This window comes from Ambystoma mexicanum, chromosome 7p (genome assembly GCF_040938575.1).
Source record: "Ambystoma mexicanum isolate Mex_15411 chromosome 7p, UKY_AmexF1_1, whole genome shotgun sequence".
NCBI lineage: Eukaryota > Metazoa > Chordata > Amphibia > Caudata > Ambystomatidae > Ambystoma > Ambystoma mexicanum.
Window position 1 is genome coordinate 966,266,036 of NC_090939.1, and position 27,175 is coordinate 966,293,210.

The following is a 27,175-nucleotide window of genomic DNA, read 5'->3' on the forward strand; positions in this document are numbered from 1 at the left end:
TGTAGTATAATTTATAGTGCTTTGAATTGTAGTGCTTTGAAGTATAGCACTTCACTGAATGTGTTGGCATTCTATTGCCAGCAATATTGTGGCACACACATATAGTCATTTTATGCTGCCAACAGAACAGATGAATATATGGCTAGAGGCATGCAAGGTATGGAATTCATATTGCAGCCAAAAAGCTCATTATAGAGCGTAAATGTGCATCAATTTTTTTTATTTTCTCTTACTTGAAATGCCTCATTCACAGGAGACTACATTAGCTATCTAATTGACTGACTTAATTAACAAATACTAATCACTGGTACTAACTCATTAACATTATAATGTAATCTCTATGTGGAAATGAGGTGGAAATACATGTCTTGAAATTCGATTTTAAACGTGCATTGTTCTCAGATTTTCTCTGGCTGCGCTGAATGTGAAGGACATGAAGGCAACAGGAAATCAAGCAGAACCAGTTATTATAGTATGAAGATCCCATTGTTTGTGACACAGGGGTGTCAACCTAATACACTTTCTGCTAATATGATTGGAGGGAAGTATATCTGCAGATAGGCTGCGTAAGCAGCAGACCTCTGCTGGGCAAAGTCTGACAGAAAAAAGTTCAGATCGCTTTTGCTGAGCTGCTGAGACGGAGGATCTGAGACTGGGCTGTGAGACAGGTGTCCCCAATCTCACTTAGCACCGGCTTGAGAATTCCATGTTCTCGCTGTGCACTTCAAGCTTTCAAAATTACAAAGACAACCCTGGGCCCATTCTTCGGAGGCGAGCGAAGGGAGGTCGCGTGGGGGGACAGATAATTGGTAAATATCCAAAGTGAATTGAGGTTACTGTGTGCTGCTGTACGACTGACCTTCTAAAAATATCAGGCAGGCAGATTAGAAAAAGGGAATCCCCTATGTGTAATTGCCACGCTGTAATGTTGCAAAGTGAATGTTGTTCTGTCGCTGTATTTTTTTTCTTCTTTTTGTTACAGACAATGCGGGAATACCAATGTACAAAAGGGTAAGAGGTTTACTTTGAAATGCAACTGTTATAATACAAATGATATACGCAGATCATGTACAGTGTTTTTATTTTTGTCTTTTCTTGGTGCATTTAGAATAATATCTCGGGAAAGGAGGAAGATTTTTAGGTAGAACATGTGTCATGTTTCCCATGCATATGGAATAGGTAGAACTAGCAGTGATAAATAGTTGTGTGCGTGTGTTTACCCAGTGCATGGTGTCTGGGTGGAATTGAATACAAAATATAGATTACTGGGGGTCCATGAACCAGTAATAAATCTGTAATGAGGCCTATGGAAGCATAGTTCACTGATGTATATAAATCAGTGATAGCACCACAGGTTATTGAGAATGCTATATGTGAAATTGTGGTGTTTCTGAATGTAGGTCCAAGGCACTCTATAGATCACAAGAACATTATAAGAGGAAGGTTTTGTGTATGCTGGGGCCATAAATAAACAGAAAAATCATGCTCACCACTAAAATACCAACAATAGTGTATACTACTAAATTATCCCATAAAATGTAATAAGGAATGGTCACTGGAAGGAAAAAAGGCCAAACCCAATCTAACTGCAAGGAGTAGTCATCACCAAATTACCATTATTTTTGGCAGTAAGAAAATACCGCCAGACCCCAAATCTACACAAAATATCCTACAGGATCCACAAATAGTTCAGTGCAATGGGTGCCTTTCTAACACCTTTTATAGCGTCCTCTGAAAATATTTTGGAGAATGTGTTAATTAGCATATCTGTCTTTAAGTAGACCACACTGATGGAAGTACAGACCGTCTGTTACCAAGGCGGAAACCCCAGACACGTCAAATATCGAAACGGTGAGGATAAGTGGCATGCACATAAACGTATTTTATAGGGTGTGATTTGGTCTACATTTTAATACTAATCTACGCTCTCTATTGAACACTTATGAATATACATTGAAAAAAGGACCAAGATTCAACTTCGACAACTATTCCGGAGTCAACATTAACCTCACTCACCTTTCAAGTAATTTATTTATGCTATTCCATCAGATGCGACTACACAATACATTAATATGGTCAAGTTCAACTTTATGACAGGGGTGAAGTGGAGGGGACACAAGTGTAGACAGAGTAGCCACACTGTTTTCAGGAGTCCACCCACTTTTTTCAGAGTGCAACCTTATATGCAAATAGGCAGACAATGTATGGATTGTAGCATGCAACAAAGAGGCATTTCATTGAAAAAGTTGATGACCATTACTTCTCGGTTGCATCACATTGAGAACAGTCATTAAGACAAGTCTTAATAGAAACATATGTTCTGAATGCAGTAAGCATCACCTTGTTAGAACTAGTAAGGAGTCGAGCCAGTTTCACAAGGAGTTGCATTGATTTGAAAGTCAGGCATATATCTTTTGCAATGGCCACTCTATCTAATGACCCACCTTTCATATTGTATACCTCTGTCTAATTTACCCTATTTTACATACACCTAACCATAGGGTGTTGTTCCATTGCACCACATCCTTGATGCCCCTTCATCCTCCACTTACTTACAATTAAATGTTCATACCTCTGTTACCCTTCTGTGCCATCCCTTTACTCTTTACTGATTGCCCTTCCCTTACTTGGCAAGCGACCCCTTTCCTTTGCCCACATTGCCCATTGACTAATTGTTTGCAACTCACTCCCTTCGATTGCCCTAGTTCACGTGTACATGGTAGATCATATTCATTTGCCATTCATGTTATGCAAGACACCAGAAGAAGTTGTGGTCGGCACTTAATGTAATAGTAGCTATGGGGTCTTTCCATGGACAACACAGCGAAAGATGCAGAGTTGGCTATATAGGTATTGTGCTGACATGTTGCACTTTCTTGAAAAGTTTACTCCATATTTCTATTCATGTGACCAATAATATGTATTTGTGTTGTCAATGAAGCGGGGGAGCTTTCTTTCAAAACACTAAGTTTTAAGAAAGGGCCCTGCAAAGGGGTTGAAAAGGATGGCATCTCAGATGCCCACATTCCCGCAGCCTTTCACCAGGAAATGCGTAAAAAGGACAATATTGACTATTACGTGCATAAAACATGAGCAGTAATGGTACTATTCTGCTCAAATAAGTAATAACGGACTGTTACATCCTTCTGTGCATGTTATTCAACTATGCCCAAAATTGAATACCACAAACTACCATACTTTTAATATTCAAGGTACTACCAAACTCTTTTTTGTAACAAACTCACAAGTGCTTAAGATCAGAACAGAGGAGAAGCAGTCATACAGAATCAAAGCATGGAAACACTCGGGGGCGCTATTGGACACCAACTGTCATGGCCGCCTGATTGCGACGCTGTGCCGTTTTTATATTCGTCCTGTTATCCTGTGAATTTTGGAGGGCTTATTGCTACGCTTTGCATGGGCTGTGTTCCTGATCCTCTGGTGCATCGACTGAGCTGTCGGGGATTGAGGAGCTCTGTCTGATCGGTGTCGGCCGCGGGTCCCTTGAGTCCGGGCCTTGGCAGGAACATAGCTCCTGCCCCTCCCCCTCCGGGATGCGGTCGAGTGCCTGCGGACGGGTTGGCCGGGATCCGCTGGGAGCCTTTCCCGATCTCCGCTACAGGCTCGCGGGAGGACTCGAGCTGAGATCAGAACCGTCCTTTCACAGATTTAGACACAACACCAAAACATGGCTTCTATCCAAAGAAACGTAAACTGCCTAGCCCTACCTTACTAGCATGCACCAAGACTGTAAATTTGTAAATATGTAAATCGGTCTGTACATTACCTCTAACCGCGTGATAATGTCCCAAATGTATTGCTCTCATCCACCTTCACCATGCTATACCATATATGTAACTATCTGTAATTGAAACTGATTGACAACTCCCTCAATCTCTGTTACTGGTCCCCTAAGACCATATTTTATCATATTGTACTGTTGTATTAATCTTGTTGTATTCTTCGCAAGCGCCTGGATGCCCCAGGGCCAGGCGGCGCTATACAAATAATAAACTAAACTAAACTAAACTGCGAGGGAGCGGCCGCTGCGGGCTCGCGTGAGGACTGTGGAGGAGTGGTGCCTGGTGACGGGGTTGCTGCCCCCGTATGTGCCCGTGAGTGCCCGTGGAGAGAGGGCCAGTCACTGTTCTTGGCGGTGCTGGGGCCCTGCGGGGAAAGTAGAGGGCGTACCCCGTGAGGGCTTCTGGCACCGATCGGCTGGCTGTTCCCTGGCGCTGGTGCGGGGGCCCCGCGGCACCTACCTGGCTGCCTGGGCCTGTCTCCCCTCCTAATACAGCTGTGGGGGCTGGGGGCCTCCTGCCTTGCTACGGACTGCAAGGCAAGTGATTCAAGAACCAGAAGGTCCGGTGGCCATGGACATTTTTCTACTGTGCTTCTTTTTATTCTGTTGTGCACTTTTTGCATTTTTCTGAGTACTATATACTCTAAAATATGCTTACCATGAGAATTTTACCCATCTTTTGGTCATCGTGTAGGTTGGCCTTCTGCCGGCCCGTCTAGGACACATCATTAAAGCCCCCCCCCCGCCGGATGGTGGACTTTGTTGCGGGCCCGGCGCGGGACGATCGGGTCCCCCTCCCCTGGCTGCTCTGTTGTTGTGGATCGCATTGGAGGGCCCGGTTCCTGGAGGGACTGCTGCGAGTTGTCTCAGATCCTGATACATTGCCCCTGCGGTAGGGTGTGGAGTGGCGTGCTCTCAGCTGATGGACCCTCCTCTTTTGGTGGTTTGACTAAGGGATGTATCCCCCCCATTGGTGGCCGCCGTGTGCACTCTGTATGAGCAGTGGGCCTGATAAATGTGGGGTGCGCCCTCCCCTTGCTGCTGGTATTTGCCCTTGATTGAGACTGGAGGCGTGATTCACTTTTGTATGTGCTGTACTGCAGTTAATCGGGTGGGGTGATCGCCCATCGGTAGTCATCATCGGGAGGTGCGGCGCTGCGCAAGTTGAGCGCTGGAAGATTGAATGCATGACTCCTGTTCTGACCTGGAAATACCCGTCTGAAAGGGGCAGGCTTCTCTCTGAAATGTTGAAGCTCTGATTTTGGCCTATAACTAGTCTGCTCCCTCCTTCAGGTGGGCTTGGTTTTATTTTTCTGCTTGGTTCACTACAAAGTCATTCTGAAGGTCATGACCTGAGGTAATAGATCCAACAGAAAGAGACCGATGGATGCCTTTACGAACACCACGCGCAAGAGCGGAAATGAGGAAAGCCAATGTGAGGGTCAGTCAGTCCCCTTGGGCTCGGCGGATGGTGCACTGGACCCGTATATGTCAGCTCTTCAGGCTGGTTTTGCCACTGTTAACTCTAAGCTTGATGACATGGGGTCCACGATGGCGTTAATTAAGGCTGACCTACACAAGGTGAGTGCTCGTATGACTGAGGCCGAAACCCGGGTGAGCACATTGGAGGATCTTACGGCAGGGCATGGGAAGGAGATTGACTCCCTGAAGAAGAGTCTGGCGCAGCTTCAGATGAAATGTGATGATCCTGAGTCGAGATTGTGCCGCAATAAGGTTAGAGTGGTTGGACTGGCGGAGAAGCAGATTAATACCTCAATGGAAGTTTACCTCGAGGAGGTGATTCGCTCTCTCTTCCCAGAGACCCCATTCTCGCAACATTTCTTAATTGAAAGAGCACATCGATCATTGACTGCACCTCCTAAGCCCGGGGCCCCACCGCGTACAGTCATTGCGCGGTTCCTCAATTATCGGGATAGGGACATGGTTCTCCGTCTTTCCAAGGAAAAGGGCACGTTGCTGTAGGACTCCAGCAAGATTCATATATATCCTGATTTCGCCAACAATGTGCAAGTGGCCCGCCGCACCTTTGATCACGTGAAGAAAGCTCTTAGGGCTCGTGCTTTTCCGTATGCAATGCTTTTCCCCGCCAAATTACGCATTCAATATCAAGAGAAGGCTCAATTTTTTGATTCGCCGGAAGATGCCATGAAGTACATTGAACGCACCATGCCGCAACCGCGGGGGGATGGCACTGTACACGCCAGCCCGAATACTTGAAAGTTGTCCACCTTAATTCAACTGATGGTGACGCAGAGACCATCGGTCTGGTCGAGTCGGTAGGGTGGCCAGGTGGTACCCAGCAATCAGTGCTGCCCGATTACTTGTTTCAAATGTTGACGTTGAATTGGGGGCTTACACTGTTCGGTTGGGGGGATAGTGAGGGAGGGGGAAGGGGATACCTGTGGGCCTGTTGCCCACGATTGGGGCTCTATTTGGCACAGAGTGTTGGTGTGATGGAACTGGCATGTGTTACTGTACAGAGCGACCCACCTCAGGAACAAGGTCTAAGCGAGTTGACCAGGGTCAGTGGAACTTGCAGCGTGTCAATGCTAAATATGGAACAAGTTACTTACCTGTAACTGTTGTTCTCCAGCATGGGTCTGGCATGGATTCACATGCTCATGAATATTCCCCGTCGTCAGGCTGGGAATCCTCGGTAAAGAAAAAACCAGTATCAGTTTCGTTTCTGATCTGTCTTTCGTAGTAATAACCAATCACTGGTCTCTGCGTCATACTGACCACAGCCAATGACTGCCCTCTACCTAAGCACCGCCTCTGGCAGCCATCTTCAGATTTGGAAGCACGTGAAGTGGCAGTATGACCAAGTGAAGAGCCGCAGAGGGGTAGGCGGGAGGGTTCGCATGTGAATCCATGCCAGACCCATGCTGGAGAACAACAGTTACAGGTAAGTAACTTGTTCCTTCTCCAGCATGGGGTCTGGCATGGATTCACATGCTCATGAATAAAGAATACATAGCAGTACACACATGCACAACCACGGGAGGTGGCAAAGGCTCAACATTAAGCATCACATCAACTCAACATTAAGCATCTTACCTCCTCACCAGGCTCACCTCAGGCGAACAGGTTGCGCAGCACTGCTTGGCCGACCCTGGACTCCTCCCTGGAATCCCGGTCGACGCAGTAGAATTTCGTGAAGGTGTGCGTCGACCTCCACGTAGCAGCCCTGCATATGTCCAGCAGGGGCACACCAGATAGGAACGCCGTGGTAGCTGCGATCGCTCTGGTGGAATGGGCTCTCGGACGGCCAGGCAGCGGTCGGTTTGCCAACCGGTGACAGTACATGATACAGCCGGAGAGCCATCTGGAGATGGAAGCCTTCGAGAGAGCCTTCCCCTGATTGACAGGTCCAAAGTTCACAAAGAGTTGTGACGTCTTCCGAAAACCTTTCGTGCGGTCCACGTAGAACTTCAGCGCTCTAGCTACATCCAGCGAGTGCAAAGTCCTCTCAGCCGGCGACGAAGGCGACGGGAAGAACACAGGTAACACCAAGGGTTCGTTGAGATGAAAGTCCGACGGTACCTTGGGCATGAAGGAGGGGTGCGTCCTGAGCACTACCCTCGTGTCGTGGAAAGTCAAGTACGGGGCCTTGCAGGAAAGGGCCTGGATCTCTCCCACTCGTCATGCGGAGGTGATGGCCACGAGAAAAGCTGTTTTCCACGATAGAAACTTCAACGGGGCCGAGTGCAGAGGCTCGAACGGAGGTCCCATGAGTTTGGTCAGCACCACGTTGAGCTCCCACGCCGGGGCCGGAGCCTTCACCGGCGGGAACGATCTGAACAGTCCCTTCATGAACTCTTTCACCAGACGATGAGACCACAAGGACGTCCGGCCCGTGGTTCTGGTGTATCGGGAGATCGCAGCAAGATGAATCTTGATGGACGCGTGTGCCAGACCAGCTTTGGCCAGCGTCAGCAGGTACGGCAGCACTTGGGGAGCCGTAATCCGTAGAGGGTTAATCTTCTGTGCGTGGCACCAGACAGAAAACCTCTTCCATTTGTGTCCGTAGCATTTAAGAGTCGAGGACGCCCTGGCCTTTGCAAGAACCTCTCTGCAATCGGCCGGTATGTCGTATCCTCCAAACTCTAGCGCTGCAGGAGCCAGGCCTGCAAGTTCAGCGACTTCGGGTCGTGGTGGAGGATGGCGCCTCCTTCCCTGGAGAGTAGATCGGCGTCCGCCGGCAGCTTGATTGGCGGGGACGCCGACAAGTCCAGAAGGTCCGGGAACCATATCTGCCTCGGCCACGCAGGTGCGACGAGGATCATCCTGCACCGTGACCTCTTGAGCTGGTTGACGAGCCGGATTAGCAGAGGCAAGGGAGGGAACGCGTAGAGGAACAGGCCCTCCCAGGGGAACGAGAAAGCATCGCCCATGCTCCTCGTCTGGGGAAACCTGCTGGCGAACCTCCGGCACTTGGTGTTCGTCGCCGTCGCGAACAGGTCGATCTGGGGTGTGCCCCACCGTCGGAAGAGGCGATCCACCAGATCCTGCCGTAGTTCCCACTCGTGGCACGAGCGCAGCTCCCTGCTGAGTGAGTCGGCGATGGTGTTTTTTATCCCTGCCAGATGAAACGGCACCAGAAGAATCCCTTGGGCGACGGCCCAATGCCACAGGTCCTGCGCCTCCTTGGACAGCGCTGGGGACCTGGTTCCGCCCTGTTTCCTGATGTAAAACATGGTGGTGGTGTTGTCGGTGAAGATCCTCACCACCTTGCCCTTGAGGGACGGAAGGAAGGACCTGAGGGCCCAAAACACTGCACGGAGCTCCAGGACGTTGATATGCAGGGACTTCTCCGTCGGGAGCCAGAGTCCCCTTGCGTGCAGATTTTCGGTGTGCGCTCCCCACCCTTCTAGGGAGGCATCCGTGGTCACAGTCACCTGGTGGGCTGGGGTCTGGAAGTCCATGCCCGCCGTCAGATGCGCGCGGGTGCCCCACCACCGTATCGCTCGTCGGAAACTCTCGTCGAGCTTGATCCTTTCCTCGAAGCTGCCCGTCGTCTGGATCCAGCGCGCATCCAGGAACTCTTGCAACGGGCGCATCCGGAGCCTGCACATGGGAATGAGGTAGATGCAGGAAGACATCATCCCGAGGAGGGACTTGATGGACCTCACCTTGGCCGCGTCGGCCACCAACATCCGTTGCACCTTGCCCAGGATGGTCCTGGTCCTCTCCTCCGATGGGGAGGCCAGAAGGGACACTGTGTCGAGCCTCGCTCCCAGAAACAGTGCGACTTGCGCGGGCACCAGGTGGGATTTGGCGTAGTTCACGGAGAATCCCAGGTCCGTGAGGAGTTGGACGGTCCTTGCCGTGTGGACCACGGCGAGCTCCCTCGTCGTGGCGCGGATGAGCCAGTCGTCCAGGTAGGGGTAGACGTGAATCCCCTCGCGGCGCAGCTGCGCCGCCACCGGTGCGAGGCACTTGGTGAAAACCCTGGGTGCCGACCGCAGTCCGAAGGGAAGGGCTTTGAACTGGTAATGACGCCCTTGGACCACGAATCTGAGGAATTTTCGGTGCCCCTTTAGGATGGGAATGTGGAAGTAGGCATCCTCCAAATCCAACGACGATAGGAAGTCTCCTTCCTCCAGCTGACCCAGGACGTGCTGGAGGGTGACCATCCGGAACTTCTGCGCCTTGATGAACTTGTTCAGGCGTCGCAGGTCCAGGATGGGGCGCCATCCTCCCGTCTTCTTCTTCACGAGGAAGTAACGCGAGTAGACTCCGGAGCCCCGAAGCCTCTTTGGGACGAGTTCGATGGCGCCCTTTCTGAGCATCGCCTTTACCTCCAGGAGAAGTTGAGGGACGTGAAGTTCTTTCCTGGCCACGGGGGGGACGCGCGGGCACCTTCTTTGAAACTCGAGCGCGTGGCCCCGGGCCAGGGCGTCCAGCACCCAACGGTCGGTGGAGATGGACTCCCACACGCTGACGAAGCCCGCCAGCCGGCCTCCCACCGGGGTGCTTCGGTGGGGGCCCGACCCCACGGCCGGTTCAATCCTGCTTGGACGCGGCCTTGCCGCCTTGGCCTCCTTGGCGACGACGGCGGGGTCCGCCAGACTTGCCTCGTCCTCTGTAGGCCTCTTGCGACGACGAGCGGGCCGCTTGACGGTAGGAAGCGAAACCGCCGCCGGAACCTTTGGAGGCGCCCTTGCCTCCGCCGCTCCGAAAGGGCGTCCGCCGTTGCTGCAGTACTCCAAGGGCCCGGGCCGTCTCAGTATCCGCCTTGATGGCCTGAAGGGAATCGTCCACTGTCTTCCCAAACAGGTTGTTCCCGTCGAAGGGCATGTCCAGGACCCTGGTCTGGACGTCCTGCCGAAAGTCCGTAGCCTTGAGCCATCCGCGACGTCGAAGGCAAACGCCGTTGCCCATCTGGCGGAACCCAGTGTCGGCGATGTCCGTCGCCACGGTGATGGCGTGGTCCGAGGCCACCTCACCTTCCTGCAGGATCTCAAGGGCCTCCGCCCTCTTGTCGTCCGGCAGAAAATCCAGCAGGGGAGCTATCTTGTACCAGAGTTCCCTGTCGTAGCGGGCCACGATAGCCAAGGCGTTGGCCGCTTTAATCGTCGTCGCCGCCGACGAGATGACTCTGCGTCCCATGGCATCCAATTTCTTTCCCTCGCCGTCCGGCGGGGAAGTCGACGTGGAGGCCGCACCCCCCCTCGCTTTCTTCCTGGCTGCCGCGGAGACGCTGGCGTCGTGGAAGGGTTCTTGAGGAGGGAAAGGCCCTCATCCCAAATGTCGTCCAACAGAGGCACTGCGAGGACCGTCTTCCTCTTGGTCTCGCGCCGTTGGTAAAGGAGGCCTTCCTTTTTCTTCTCCTCAGGGCAGAGTTGGAAAAGCTCGGATGCCCTGGCGATCATTGAGTGGAACGATCCAATCTCGTCGGGCGGAGAAGCCCTGGTGGGAGGCGACGACGGAAAATCCTCGTCGTATGCCTCGTCGTCCGTACCCGTCGCTGCCGTGTCAGTCCCCGTATCATCCCCTCGGGTGGACGGGGAGGAGGGCTGGACGGGGCGCGACGGTTGAAAAGGAGGCGGTGGATGAATCCTTCTTTTCTTGGTAGGGGGAACACCAGAAGGTCCCGGTTCTGGATCCCCCGACGGGAGAGGTTCCTCCGTCGGTAACGGTAGTCTCGTCCTTATCTCGGAGCATAAGGACTGTATAGCCAACAAAATGGCCGCTGAGTTGTCTTGCGGCGCTGGCAGAGGGGAATCCGACGGGCGAGCAGGGGCCCCGTCGGTATCCTCGACGATGTCGTCGTCGTCACCTGCGTCGGGGCCCATTCCGACGGGCTGGTCTTGTTCCACGCCTAGGCCGTGGCTTAAGACCTCGATCAGTTCCTCTTCTGAGGTTGAGGCCGAATCTACGACGACGCCCTGCCCCCCCTTCTTCCCCACGGAGGGTTTCACGGGGGTCCTATCGATGGGCACGAAAGAAGACTCCCTCCGAGGAGGCAGGGAGATTCTGGGCCCCGAGGCCGCCACCACTGGTGCAGCCTCCACAGGCTGGGCCAGGGCCGTCGCGACCGTTTCGATAGAGGGCTTGGTCGAATGGATCAAGGCCTTCACCACCTTAGGTGCGCTCACCGCCTTATCCTTGAGGGAGGGGGCACTGCCACGCTCCTCCTCTGCCTTAGAGCTCGACCGGGGTCTCTCCAGGAGCTTCGCCGGGTGCTCGGCCTTCCTCTTACCCGACCCAGAGCGTTGGCTCGTGGTTGATGGTGCCGGGGAGGGTGTGCCCTGCCTGGCGCCCGTAGAGCCCGACCGTTCGGCGCTCCCGGTGCCAGCGGACTTGCGGTGCTTGGCCTTATGTTGGGCCCCCGTCGCCGGGGCGCCCTCAAAGGTCTTAGAAGACCGCTCAGATTTCTTCCTCTTCTCGCCAGACGGGCTCTTACCCTCCAGCCAGCTGGCGAGACGTTGATGGCGGTCCTTCATGGTCCGTTCCGACATGTTGCCGCAAAACGCACAGTCCTTCTCCACGTGCGTCTTGTCCCCATGAAGGCAGTAAAGGCAGAAAGAGTGTTCGTCCTCCTTGAAGACGTTCTGCAGCTGGCATCCAGGGCAGGCCCTGAACAGCTTTCCGGGCGTCGAGCTTCCCTTCTCCTGGGCCATCTCCGAGACCGGGCCTGAGAAGCTTCTGGAGTCCTCCGAAGTGTAGCTCGACGAAATCTTCACCCTTGAGGGGCACAGATGAATCCGACACGGGTCCCCGTTGATCGGATGTAGGATCGGTGGAGCTTGAGGCTCTTTTGACCGAAAGAATCGAAGTTTTTGTGAAAAAGCGCGAAAAAATAGCACTAACGCTCGAGAGCAATAGCACGAGGATCCCAACACATGAACGTGCGGTAAAAATCTGAAGATGGCTGCCAGAGGCGGTGCTTAGGTAGAGGGCAGTCATTGGCTGTGGTCAGTATGACGCAGAGACCAGTGATTGGTTATTACTACGAAAGACAGATCAGAAACGAAACTGATACTGGTTTTTTCTTTACCGAGGATTCCCAGCCTGACGACGGGGAATATTCATGAGCATGTGAATCCATGCCAGACCCCATGCTGGAGAAACTGTTGTTGCAATCATTGGTGATCAGTGTTATTGTTCCAGGTGGCAGCTACAATGCAAGGAATTAAGTTCCTGAGCTGGAATATTTGGGGGCTGGCCCATCCTATTAAGGCTAGAAAGGTGTTAGCATATGCATATCGACACAAAGTAGATGTCCTCCTCTTTCAAGAGACACACGTCACCAGAAAGGTTGTGGACACATTTGCTCGGGGTTGGGGCCCCTTGAGGGTAGCTATGAACTATTCCACGATGACTAGGGGAGTACTTACTATTGTTCATAAACGCCTCAATTTTCAGATGACTAACTCTGTCATAGATGACGAAGGGCGCTTTGTGATACTTTCAGGCCAGTTGAACAACCAGGAGGTTATTATAGTTAACACATATGGCCCTAATCTGGATGCTCCGGAGTTTTACCTGCGCATAATAGAGCTCCTGTCTCCAGTGGGCACCGCGAAAGTGGTGTGGGGAGGCGATCTGAATCTCATTCTAGATCTGTGTCTTGTTCGCTCTACGAGGCACTGTACACACTATACTAAAGCTGCATTGACTCTGAAGCAGGCGATGGTTGCTATGCCGCTGGTCGATGTTTGGCGGGAAGTGCATCCAATGGACAGAGTATACGTTTTACTCAGGTGCCCATAAATCCTGTTTGAGGATTGATTATTGGCTATGCTCCCCGGGGTTGATGGCTGATGTAGAGCGTTGCGAAATCTTACCCAGAACATTATCTGACCATTCCCCGGTTCTTTTAGGGTTGATACCAAGGCACGAGTCTCCATCTACTAGGTGTTGGCGTATGCCCCCAATATGCTTAAGGATGACTCAGTCGTTGACCTTCTCCGAATTGAAATTGAAGAATTCTTTCTCCGTAATGAAGGGTCAGTTGCCTCCTTGCAGTCGTTCTGGGAGACGTTCAAGCTGTGGCTGAGAGGCCAGGTGATGGGAATGTCGCATGGTATCCTGAGGGATATTAGGAAAGATCTCGCCTAGGCTGAGAATGATCTGCGGCGGCTTGGGGTCTCTCAGCCCGCTAATGCTGGTAGGGAACACCTCCTCAAAATCCAAGCTAAACTGGATTTGTATAATGCTCTAGCCGACCGAGAATTGTATTTCCTTTCACAACCTAGTCGGGCACGGCGTTACGGCGAAGGGTACAAGTCTAGTAAGTCTATGGCGATGCTAATGAAAGCCGAGATGGGTGCAAGGCACATTACTAGTGTTGTTGACCCGACTGGGTCAGTGCGAACTGCCCCTGGAGCAATTAACGATGTGTTTAAGCATTATTACACCTCATTATATGCCAATGCAGACTTGGTCGAGATGGAGAACCTTAAGGGGTACATAGACACTATCCCTTTACCCGGTCTGGATGAAGACGATAGACTACAGTTGGATCGTCCATTGACAATTGAAGAGATTGAACGGGCCATTACCGATCTAAGGACTGGGAAGGCGCCAGGATCGGACACGAACCCGGTTGATTTTTATAAAGCTTTCAAGGTCGAAATGGCCCCTAGGTTGCTAGCGATCTGGGAGGATTCTATGGAGAGGGGCATGCTTCCGGCTACAATGAGGGAAGCTGTGATTTCTGTTTTGCTTAAACCCCATAAGCACCCCCATGATCCCTCTTCTTACCGCTCGTTATCATTTATTAACACAGACACAAAAAATGTTGCCAAGGCTTGACTCCATACATGAATAAATTAATTCATACCGACCAATCAAGTTTTATCCCCACACGATCAACTGCCCTTAATCTACAGAGGTTTTTTGCTATCACATCGCAGCTAGACCCCAAGGCCAAAGCCGCTGCTATTACCCTCGATGCCGAAAAGGCATTTGATTCAGTTTCCTGGAATTATATGTTCTTGATCCTTGCCAAATTGGGGTTTGATACAGGTTCTCTATAGGTAGCCAACAGCAAGGGTAAGGACTAACAACACAGTATCATCCCCCTTCGTATTGGAAAGAGGCACCCACCAAGGCTGCCCTCTCTCACCGTTTATTTTTGCACTCACTATTGAGGGTATGGCGGCCAAGGTTAGACATGAACATACGTGAAGGGGCATTCGTATTAGAGGTTCCCCACAACTCCTTTCCTTATATGCAGATGACACTATGATCTATGTCCGGCACCCTGAGACACACCTGCCCCCTATCATGGATGAGATTTCCACTTTTTCCAGGTATTTGGGCTATAAGATAAATCAAGCTAAATCCGAGGTTATTCCACTGACCCCAGCCACTGAACAAACACCTGCATTGACGGGGTTTAAGTGGTCCCCCACCACTGCTCGCTATTTGGGGATAACAACATACATGCCAACATTCTGAGGCACCTCGAAGGGAGATTTCACGAGAGAATTCGGGAGAAATTAATTTCCCCATAGACATGCATTGGGGCTACAATTATTTCAGGCGGGAGTACGTGAAAAATAGCAATATTTTGCTATACTTTTCATTTCAAAATCGGGAGTCTCGGCATGTCTGTAATAATGGCCACAGATAGGCGATCATTGCTTGCAAATAACCACAAAGCGTTTCTGCACAATTTGGAACATAAGTTAAAGATGTGGGGGACGCTGCCAATTTCTCTTTACAGTCGAATTGTCCTACTTAAAATGGTTGTGGTCCCTAAACCTATATATTTGTTTTGTGGCGTTACCGTTTGGCCTGGAAGGGAATTTTTTCAGAATCTGCATAAACTCCCCACCGCGTTTGTATGGGGGGGAGGGGGATTAGGATCAGCTGGCCGAAAATGTGTGAGCGATATGAAACAGGGGGGCTAGCGGCCCCTGATTATTTGCTCTATTATCACGCTGCTCAGGCTCACTTTGCGCGATACTGGGCTACTAATGCTGAGCCTCATGCCCACGTATGCGCCGAAAAATTTGCAGCAGCCCCTTCCAATATACAGGCGATGCCGTTCTCTACAGTTAAAGGGATTATTACTGATGTAGATCCAGTGGCCTCAACTGTCCGTTCCTGGTCGGCCCTGTTCACTAGGGTAGGATGTGAGCCCCCTTATTGGCCGTTTCGCTCCTTGTGGCATTACCGTGGATTAGAGCCCACGTTTGACACTGCACTTCAAAAGAGATAGGACCCTGATAAAGAGAGGAGGCTAGGGGACCTCTACCCTGAGGGGAAGTTTGCTACACTACAACTAGTGCACGATAGGCTGGGTGCCGGCCTTATTATTACTTTACAATACTACCGGCTAAAGGCAGCATGTAAGAGAAAGTGGCCCACTTTTCCAGATGCTCCGGAACCCCACCAATTTGTTACGGCTACAATGTCACAGGATGGGTTTACAGGTACTATATCTAGCCTCTACAGGGTGACTCAGGTATATACTCCCTCTAAAAGTCATATGAAATTGAAGTGGGAACGTGATCTGGGTATCACTATAGAGGATGACAAATGGTACAAATATTGTCAACACACTAAATCCATTTCTCTTAATGCCAATTTCCGGTTAATACAATTTAAGATCCTTAATCACCTACATGTTACACCACATAAAGCATCCAAATTTAACCCAGCCCTGCAGTCCACCTGCCCTAAATGTAATTCCAATATGGCAAATTCAATTCACATGTACTGGTACTGTCCCCCGGTTAAAGCGTTTTGGGAACAAGTTGCTGCATCTGTTAGTGAAATTGTTGGACTTCCTTTACCAGCACTACCGCTAAAATATCTGCTGGGCGATATTGGTAAGACATCCATAAAGATCCGTTGCTTTGTGGCTGTTGCAGCTGCGGTGGTGAAAAGGAACGTCCTTCGGGCCTGGAAAGCTAGAACTGCCCCGAAGCATGATGCCTAGCTCAGGGACTTAGTGTATGTACAAGAGCTGGAGGAGCAATATGTCCGCTCCATGCCTTCGATAAGTAGACCTAAAGACATTTGGGCCCCGCTGCAGAACTTTCTATCTGATAGTCCCAATAATGTTGATGTGACCAATTCTATTGCTCCTACTGGGTCTGCTCAACGAGCATGTTTATAGATCACGTATTGTAAATATTGTGTCTCACATATTGGACCACGGAAGTGGGCAATGCTAAGGGCTTATTTACATGCCTATGTAAACGCCCACTGTCTGTCATATTCTCTGTGCTGGTTCTTTAATTTGTCAGGGTGGGAGGGGGGATAGGTTTATGTGGGATTATTAGTTTTTTTTGGTTTTTTTTGTTATCTTTCTTGTGTATTGTTAGAGTTCTTCATTTATCTTATTTACTGAAGGTACTGAGGGTCTGTAGAGGGGGTCGTTATGAAGGTAAGCCTTCACGAGTTGTAATTCGCTTAAGTTTGATCCGCAACCTTATACAATGATGGTTTGATGTATGACCTCTGATCATTCCTGCTTTTTCTATTGGCACTTGATGCTCAGTTGGTTTAAAAGTTCAATAAAAAGATGTGGAAAAAAAAATAATAAATAAAAAGCATGGAAACACTCATACAAGATATGTAGTCTAACTTTGCAATTTGGTTGGTGGTAGGTGGCTGCGGATTGCAAGAGACCAAAGGTCTATGTGTCACAGTGTCAGCCAACACTGACATTCTGGGTGACAGAATATGTCATTTAAATGCATATTTTGCTGATGTGGAGTATTAAGCTGAGCCTGTGGCCTATGCTCATTTCCATCTCACTATGGAGGCCACTCAGGAGCACATGCAACATTGCTGAAATCAAGATGATTGCTGGACTAGATCTACATAAACTCCAGTGAGCCTTTTGAAAACGCAGCTTATTCTAAGCAGACTGTAATTTTAGGGATTTTCTCTTTTTATTTTTTTGCACTTTGCACCTGTGGCCCTGGGAGCAACAGTCCAGGAAGCCTGGTGGGCAATCACTCCTTTCACCGGGGCATTCGCGAGCTTGTGGCTAAGATGGCTGCTCTTCTCTGAGCTCCGAGGGCGTTGTGAGGATGGAGGAGGCCGCGGTACACTGGAGCCCTTTGCCGGGAGCTCCGACTGCAGGTGTCAAAGCATAAAGTGGCTGTGATCCGGCCATCTGCTTGTGGTGAACCACGGGTCCGGTTTGGCTGACCTGAGGAGAGCGGAGGGCGCAACCCTCAAGGCCTGAGGCCGCTCCTGCTGGGTGCTGCATCGCTGAAAGCTGCCAGAGCTGAAGTAAGATGGTTATTGCTGGGCCTGAAGTAAGAGGCGCAGGGGCTGCCGGAGACTGCGGTGAGGCGGGAACCCCGGCCCAGTGGCAGCATACCCACCCAGGTCCAGGCAGCCGCAATACCGCATCTTTGATCCGCAGTTAGGGAGACAGTACAGTGCTCGAGTGGACGGCGGTGCCGGCATCCCAGTGGAGGCTGAGGGGATGGGTGCTTGCTGAGGAAGAGGGCTGTAGCCGGAGAAGCCATGTACACTCCCCCCAGATGAGCCTGGCGGTGTAGAGGGAGAGCGGAGGAGGGTTGTGGGCCTTCTGGTCCCACTGGAAATGTGATACTGCGCCCAGGGGAGGATTTGCGGCTGGGTGCCAGAGACTGTCGGGGACCCCCTTGACTGCACGTCTGCAGGGGCACAACAGTGAGTGGCAACACACACAAGGTAGCAGGAGCACTGGGTGGTGCTTAGGAGTGGCTGGTAGGGACCCGGCCTGGGTCAGAGGGTGGCCCTTTGATCTTTTGGCACAGGCCCTTGCTGGCGGTGGCCGGACTGGGCTCCAAACGTTGCAATCTACTTGGTGCCTGGGGGAGTGGGTGCTGGCAGCGTGAGCCCAGGAGTGGTGCTGGTGAGCCTGGTAACCCGGTCCGGCACAAACACTGTATGCCCTGGGTTGTGGGTGGCCACGGCTAAGGCTTGGACTCCCTGCTGGCCGCTTGCACTTACTTAACCACATTTTTCACTGCCCTGCAGCCTGTTGTGTGACTGGGGAGAGGAGCTAGATCTGAGCTGGTAACTGGTGTGGGCCCAAGCCATTCTGTGGGCTAGGAGCTGATGACCAGAGGCGGTGAGAAGCATGGCCGCTTGCAATTTAAGCCAAAAGAAAGCGTGGCGCGGCTCAATGGGGACCCCGGGGCCATCTGGCAGAGAAGCAGGGATGCCTCCGGCCACAATGGGTCCTAGTCCTGGAGTGCCAACAGACCGGCCCTCAGAGCGGAGTCTACTACTGGTGAAGATGAAAAGCTGCTTTGTCTCAGTGAACACCAGGTTGGACGGAATGGAATATAAAATGGACCGCATGCAAGAGAGGATTGATAAGGAAAGCAGCCACATCCGCAAGGCAGAGCATTGGGTGGGAGTCCTGGAGGACACAAGCAATGAGGTAACTCAGGCTATCCGAGGTCTGCAGGATGAGATGAGGGAGATCAGAGACAAGAATGAAGACCTAGAGGTGAGATTGAGATTTGAACAACATAAGGGTGGTCGGAATCCCAGAGTCGGTACGGTACCGGCACTGAACATGGAGGTGCTCATGGAAACATTTATTATAGAGGTACTGCAAGATCCACCAGTGTCAGCTGTAAGGAAGGCATAGTATCAAAGTAAGACAGACACAAGTGATCGCAGTTCAAGGGTGTTTATTGAACTTCATCAAGGGCATGATAAACGCCTAAGGTAACCCATGAACTGGTCTCTAAGGGTTGACTCTGGTTTCATAGGTTCTATATATTTTGAAGGGGTTTCGTGGAGTTCTGATTTTTCCCAATGCCATATTGGAGAGTTTTGGGAGTAGTCATTTGACTGCCACCAATTCTGGGGTAAAAAAAATCTCCAAAGGGAGGTGGGGTTTCCAGTAAGAGTACAAAAGGTAGGGAATTCCTGACCCAGAATAACATCCTCTGGGAGTCCAGGAATGATGGCTAAAGATATTAAACATGACTCGCCCCAAATTTTAATGTGTATGGGTATTTGTGATTGTCCCTGTGTGCACAAACTCTAACGAGGGCAGCATTCTCAAGGTCCTTTGTTATGACAAAGTCAGCTCGTATAGTCGTTTGCTTGCTACCCATTCACCCAAACCTTTTCATATGTGAAGTCAGCAGAAGACTGACAAACTATGCTAAAGGTCTCTAAATCTTCTTCGGGTTCTTCCCACTCTTCTCCCTTTAAACAGGCTATTTCCATAGGTTTGTCCCTTAAGTGTTTCGGGCAGTGTCTAGCTAAATGCCCCGTTTCTCTACAGGAAAAGCAGATAAAAAGGGGTGGTCTGCTTCCTTTAGGTTCCTCCCTTTTGCTTTTGTTTTTAGGGTCATATCTCTTCATTTCTAGTGTTTCTTTTGGTATCCATTCCTTGATTCGGTATGACCCTCCTTGTTTGTCTAGTGCCTGAGGTTGAGGTCTGTGGAGAGGTTTATAATCTTTCCGTTCCTCCCCTCAATGTGCCAAGCGGTAGTGTTTGGTTGCATCTGAGTGGTCTTGTGCAGTTTCAATGGCCATGGCTAGGGTAGGTCGACTTATAAGATGGCGTTTTGCAAAAAAGGGGGGAAGGAATTGGTGAACTGTTCTAAGGTGATCATTTCTATTAACTCTTCGATGCATTTGCTATTGATCCAAAGGGCTACTATGTTTTTGACACATTCACCCATTTCTAGGGGGGTTTCTCCCGGGTTTAATCTAATGGGCCTCAATTTCTGCTGATAGAAATTGCAATATACCACACTCTTTTCAGCAACCCTTCTTTGATGGATACAAAGGGGCTCCCTGGGCAAGATTAGGTAGTTGATGGGCGGTTTGTAATTCACCTTTCAACAGAGGAGCCAAATAGAACCTTTTAAGGTTTTCTTTCCATCCTAGGGGTTCGGCTAGGCATTCTAAATTCAAGAACAAAATTCCCTAGATCTTCGCCTTCGAGGTATGGTTAAAGTATCCCATGTGGTAGTAGGGGTCAATCTTGCAACTTAACCAATTTTGTGAAATTTTCTTGGACCCTAGCTTCAGCCTGCATTTGATCGGCCATCAACTGGGCTATGACAGCTGCTAGGTCGGCCATTTCCTCCGGTGAGGTAAGGGTTCCTTCTATGGTTTTATTTTTAAACTCGGTGGAGTGGGAATATCTCTTCGAGGTGTTGCGGGTGGTGGGACTTCTGGAATATTTTCTTTCAGCAGTGCGGCTCCTGTACTCGGGTGCAGTGGCAAGAATTGGTCTTTTTGGGAAGCAGTCTGATGTGTTCGCACTGGGTCGGGGTACTAGACAGTGGTGTCTGCTGTCCCCACTACTCTTTGCCTTCACCATCGAAAGCCTGGTGGCTAGGTTAAGGAAATTCCATATAGCACTTCAACTGGCATTGGGGGGAACAAGAGAATTGGTTTCACTATATGCAGATGAAACAGGGCTATATTTCAAGGACCCTGTGGATAATCTCCAAATTTTATAGCGGGAGGTGGCAGCTTTTGGTCAGCGGTCGGGCTAAGTGTGAACTAGTCTACGTTCATCCTGTTTCTGCTGACAGAGGCCATGGTACACCCGAAGGAGCTTGAGGGGTTTAGGTGGGAGACGTCCTTGGTCAGGTATCTAGGGGTTCGGGTTAGTAGGAATTCCCAGTCTCTGTTGCAGGATAATCACTTGGCATACTTGAGGACTCAGGAAGATACGGTGGACAGATGGTGCATTCGGGTGACAATAGCCAAGATGATTGTGGTACCGAAGTTGCTATATATGTTTCTGAATGTTCCGGTATGGCTGGGTGCGGCCTTCTTGTGAAATTGAAGACGCTGCTGGTGCTGTTGGCGTGGCACCCCAAATCCCATAGAATAAAGTGGGACCTTGCGGTGCTGCTATGGGACCAGGGCGGCATAGTCGCGCCTGATATGAACTTTTATTTTTAGCAGCCGAGGTGCACTTTTTCTCCTACTGGATTCCGGGATCCCTGGCATACTCACATGTGTGCATTGAAAAGTGCTTGGTGCACCCCTATGCGATTCAAGGGGTGCTAGTGTCAACGAAGGTGGCGGATAGATGTACATTTAACCCGGTCTGCTGCACAGTGCATAGGCTTCTCAAGAGACTGGAGGTAGACATCCTGTATGATCCTGGGATGGCCTTTGGAAGATTGAATGTCTTCAACCAACATATGATAAGGCTCTAATGAATGAATGAAGGGGGGCAGGAATAAATAAACACTATGGCAGATCTATTTCCTGATGGGGTGGTTGTCTTGCAAGATTTGTTTGCTGCTAAGATGGATGGTGGGCTACACGGGAGACTCCAGTACTTCTGCATGAGGGCTGCTTTTAAAGCATGGTCCCCTACATTTCCGGAGCCCCCTCTGCGGCTTCCTCTACTAAAATATCTCCTGAACTCGGCTAATGCCAGGTGACTGGGGTCCTCCATTTATGGGACGGTACAATGAGAGTCCCCGCGGGTGCTGTTGAAATGCAGACAACAATGGGAACAAGAGGCTGGCGAAGCGTTCGATGATACACAGTGGGCATTCATCACCCGGCTCCAGCTGATCTAGCATAAGACGCTTAATAGGGTTAGGAGTGACAAATGTCCGCGTTGCCAAGCACACTTAGAGGATTTCATCCACATATTGTGGTTGTGCCCTCAGCTACGAGAGTTCTGGGAGGGGGTGGAGGTGGAGGGTATACCTTTGGGCAAGCTTGACTATGTTGTTCCTCAGGATTTGCTGTGCATTATGTTTGGGCGTTAGGGTGAAGTCTCAAAAAGTTCTAATTTCCCTTACGTTTTGAGACCCCCAGCAACTTTGCTGGATTTCTAGGATTTGATTTTATTACCGGGGTAGAGTGTGAGCCTTTTTTTCCCACTCTTCCATGTATTTTGTGTGTGTTTTACTTTTGTGTTCTTTGGTTATGGAGTTTTTAAACAACTCAATAGGCATCATCTTTTTCTGTGTGTCACACAGCACCTTCAGTGCAGTGGCACAGGGATGTCTTTTAGACTTCCCAAGGTTTAAATACCTTCTCTGGGACTGACTACCGTCTGCCAGATCATGTAAAGTTAAATTGGCTTTACTAGTCTTTTTAAATTTACTGACCCAGCACACACTATCTTCCTATAGAGTGCTGGAGGGGTTGACTAGTTTCCTCTTGAGTCAAAACACTCATCTAACAGTAACATTTTACCTTTTCCTACTTTAAATGGCTGGTGGCAGTGGTTTAGATCAATTACCGTGATTGTTCGCGACCGCTAACAACGGTATCTAAAAATCGGGTCAGCCATGTTTTTCAATATGGCGCCCAAGACCCATCTGTAAAAACAGACTCCGGTCATCTTTTTTCGCCATTTCTTTTAGGAAAAGTCCCTCTTGTGTTTGCCTCTGTGCGCCAAACCAGGTTTGGTCCCTTTGTTCGTTGGCCTTTGGCGGGTTTCAGTGCTGAAGCCCTCCTCTGGCACCTGAGTGTCTTGGGTGGACAGGATGTGAGGGAGGTGCCCGAAACTCCCTATGCTTAGTCTCCTAGGAGACCTGAATGCACTCTGGCGTGTTTGGCTGGCTGACTCTCCAGCAAGGACAGCCACCCTGTGGTGTGAGTGACAGCCAGGCTGGAATGAATGGGGGAAAACTGTTTAAAAGCAGGTCTCTGGGACTTGAAAAGCAGAAGAGTCGACCACTGGAACGAAAGAACCGAAGACGAGCTGAAGGAAGAGGACTGCTGCAACTCCTGGACGACCGGTGAAACCCTGCTTCAGGTCCGAATCGCCTGAAACTCCAATCGACAGAGAAGCCCTTCAAGGTTTTTTAATTTTTCTTTTTCAAACTTTCCTTATTATTTCAAGAAACCAAACACTCGGATGAATAAACAATCATCCCCCTACCCTCCCATCCCCAACTCCCCAACTGTAGACTCCCAACTACGCCATCCCAGAACATAACCCATTCAGTGTCTATTTAATACCACCTTGAGCCACCTTTGCCCTTTCCCAAGTTGCCAACCACCTACACAGGGTAGTCCACCACTGCAGCGTATATGTTCCTCCTCCCATTTAACTGTCCAGCGTGGTATCAGGGGAGTGAACTGCCTGTGCCATATCCATTTGATATTGTCTATATGGAGCCCAATAGTCGAACGGCCGACTAGCACTTGGAAGCGTTGAAGCGAACATGGCTTCCCGTCGTTCACAAAAGTCCATACAGTTCAGCCATTTAGCAAAAGTAGGGGGGGTCGCCTTCCCCCATACTCTAGCCACAAGATATCTAGCCACCACAGATGCCATACTCAGGAGTTTTTTTCCAGTGCACGCTAGCCCCCTCAATCAATGCCAAAAGCCACTTTTCAGGTAAATATACTTGCACCGATGGCAACATCAACGACATGGCCTCTTCAATTTTCCCCCAGAAAGTCCTAAGCCTTGGGCAGCTCCAACACACGTGATAAAAGTCAGCCCGCTCAACCCCACATTGTATACATGCAGATGAATGATTCGGTAAGCATTGACTAAGAGTGAGCAGTGAGTGGTAAGCCTGATGTACATACTTGTAGTGAATTAGCCTATACCGGGAGTTCAGTGAGATATGTCACATTTGTGTGCAAATGTGCTTCCATTGGTCCTCCCCCAGTGCTTTCCCCAAGAGAGGCCTCCCGTTGAGAAGCCCTTCAAGGATAACTTCTTCCCTTGAGTTTGGTGGGAACAACCAACTCGTAAGCCACCTGGACACTGTCTCCATCTGGTCGAATTTTCTTCAGAGTGCTGTTGAAAACTGGATAGCCAGAGGGAAGGAAACCAGTTTGTGGTCTTTAAGGCACTCGCACCTTAAAACAACATCTTGCTAAGCTTTTGGCCTCATCCCTGGGCAGTGCAGGAACCTCCCGACGTCGTCCTTCTTGTCCCTGCAACTCAAGCCCAGGAACAGCGAGGTCTGCTCGAACTGCCAGGAACAACTGCCTCAGCTACAGCTCTTCTTCACTAAAAAGGTACTGTGCAAACGTGGTCCGGAAATCTTTTTTGGCCATCGCTAAAGTTCGTGGAACTTTGCTCAACTTCGAAGGCTTGTCCTTCCCTAAACATTTGTCAAACTTTTTGCCTAGCCAAATTTTTCTAAACTCTGTGGCAAAGACTTTACCGTTACTACCAGAACTGTGCTATCCAATACAAAGACTCAGAACCATTGACTTTGGCCCAGGCCTATGAGATGAATTGCTGTTTGTAGTTTACTGAAACCCTTTGCCCTGCCTATGAATGCATTTGTGCTGTTAGTTCATATAACTTTGTCTTTTCCCTCCTTTATTAAGTATCTGAAGTGCCATTTTGCTCCCACTTCAGTGCAGCTAAACTTGTTCATTTACTTAGCGGTTGTGTTTTTGTGGTTTATCAGTGTGTAATATTGAGCTGCTATCGCTAGTGTAATGTTTTCAAACGAACTGTGTAAATAAATGGATATGCTTTTACCAAGATACCTTGAGTAAGTGTTTGCTTGAATCACTGTATTGGTTGGTCCTTTGTGTAACTTTTTCTACTGCTCACTTAAACTCTTGAGATAGGTCTGGCTGCTCAGCCATCGCTAACACTTTACTCTCTAGTACATGCTTGTAACAAAGGTGAAATTGTGCTTACAGTTGTAGTCCTAATTGCGTGTAGTGTTCCCAAAGGGTACTGCATGCGATTCTACCTAACATTGGGTGGCTCCAGCATGATCGTGGCCAAGAAATGTGTACTGATGCGCTGGACCAGCCTGGCCCCCACAATACTCGGGGGTGGCTGGATTGTCTGATTAGGCAGGGCGATCATGGCACTGAAACTGCCTTACTTGACCTTAAGACCCAAATTGACACCCTTAAAGACTCTGGTAAAACTGCAGTCCTACTTCTCCTTGACTTATCTGCTGTTTTTGACCTGGAAGACGATAATGTACCCTGTCAACATCTGGCAGGCGCTGCCCTTTTTTCCACAGATGCTATCACATGGATCACATCCTTCTTAAACAATAGGACCATGAGAGTCTTCTTCTCCACCACTGACTCGGCTGACCCTATCCCCATCACTTGCGGGGTACCACAAGGCTCATGCGTCTCGACCACACTGGATAATGTCTTCACGAAACCTTTATATGATAAGCTGGACCATCTGGTTGTCACCTACACAAATTATGCAGATGACACCCCGATGCTTATTCCACTTACGGGCGACTACAGTGTGGACCTGGCCCTGGTGAACAAAATGTATCTAATCATTCAGGCATGGATGTCCACCCATGGCCTATGCTTGAATGATGATAAAACAGAACTCCTCATACTTGTATCAACAGCTAACGTTAGTAAACTTGACCCAAACTACTCTGCATTCAAGATTGATGGGAATACCATCAAAGTGGCGAAAGAGGTCAAGACATTAACTGGGTAATTCATAGAATTTCGCACAAAAGTGGCGCACGCGGCTGGCGCACAGTGTCCCCGTGCGATACACTGCGCCAGCCGCGTGCGATTAAATCCATTTCATCACACAGCGTATTCATGGATTTTAGCCTCCAAAACCAGCCGTGGCGCAGCAACCCTGCACAGCACCAGTTACGCCCCCAAGAACGCCCTCACGCAAGGAAATCCATCAAAATCACCAATTCATCGCAAATGTATGCGCTAACCCTGCACCAGTTTACAGGGCTGCCAAACAGCAAACGCCAAGCGGGGAACGTGTGTTTCAGGGGTTCGCGGGAAGTTTCACACGCGATCCCAACAGGGTACGTGTATTTCAGGGGTGCGCGGGAAGATCCACACGCGATTGGCCTGGGTACGTATATTTCGGGGTGCGCGTGAATTTTCACACGCGATTCCAGCAGGGTACATGTATCTCAAGGAGCGCGGGAATTTCCATACGCGAATTCAACAGGGTACGTGTATTTCAGGGGTGCGCGGGAAGTCCCACACGCGATTGCCCTGGGTACGTGTATTTCGGGGTACGCGTGAAGTTTCACACGTGAATCCTGCAGGGTACGTATATTTCGGGGTGCGCGGGAAGTTTCACACGTGAGTTCAGCAGGGTATGTGTATTTCAGGGGTGCGCAGGAAGTCCCACACGCGATTGCCCTGGGTACGTGTATTTCGGGCTACGCGTGAAGTTTCACACGCGAATCCTGCAGGGTATGTGTATTTCGGGGTACGCGGGAAGTTTCACACGCAAATTCAGCAGGGTACGTGTATTTCAGGGGTGCGCGGGAAGTTCCACACGTGATTGGCCTGGGTACGTGTATTTCAGGGGTGCGCGGGAAGTTTCACACGCAAATTCAGCAGGGTACGTGTATTTCAGGGGTGCCCGGGAAGTTCCACACACAATTGGCCTGGGTACGTGTATTTCAGGGGTGCGTGGGAAGTTCCACACGCGATTGCCCTGGGTACGTGTATTTCAGGGTGCGCGGGAAGTCTCACACGCGATTTCAGCAGGGTACGTGTATTTCAGGGGTTCCGGGGAGTACTACACGTGAATTGGCCGTGTGGGTCCTCCCAGGTGTTCCCTCTACACGCTCCACGGCCCCTGCAGGCAGCCCACACCACAGGGGACTACCCTACACCCCTGCTCATGTCCCGCAGGCAGCCCATCCACCATGGGCATGCCCCCCAGCCAAGCCACATGTCACCTTGCACTACTGATCAACAACGCACGTCTCCCAGCACCCCCACCCCCCAGCACTGTGGGGCATCTGCCAGCAGGCCCCCACTCATGTCCAACGCATGTCTCCCAGCACCCCCACCCCCCAGCAGTCAGGGGCACCCTCCACCAGGCCCCCACTCATGTCTCCCAGCATCCCCACCCCCCAGCAGTCAGGGGCACCCTCCACCAGGCCCCCACTCATGTCTCCCAGCACCCCCACCCCCCAGCAGTGCAGGGCACCTGCCAGCAGGCCCCCACTCATGTCCAACTCATGTCTC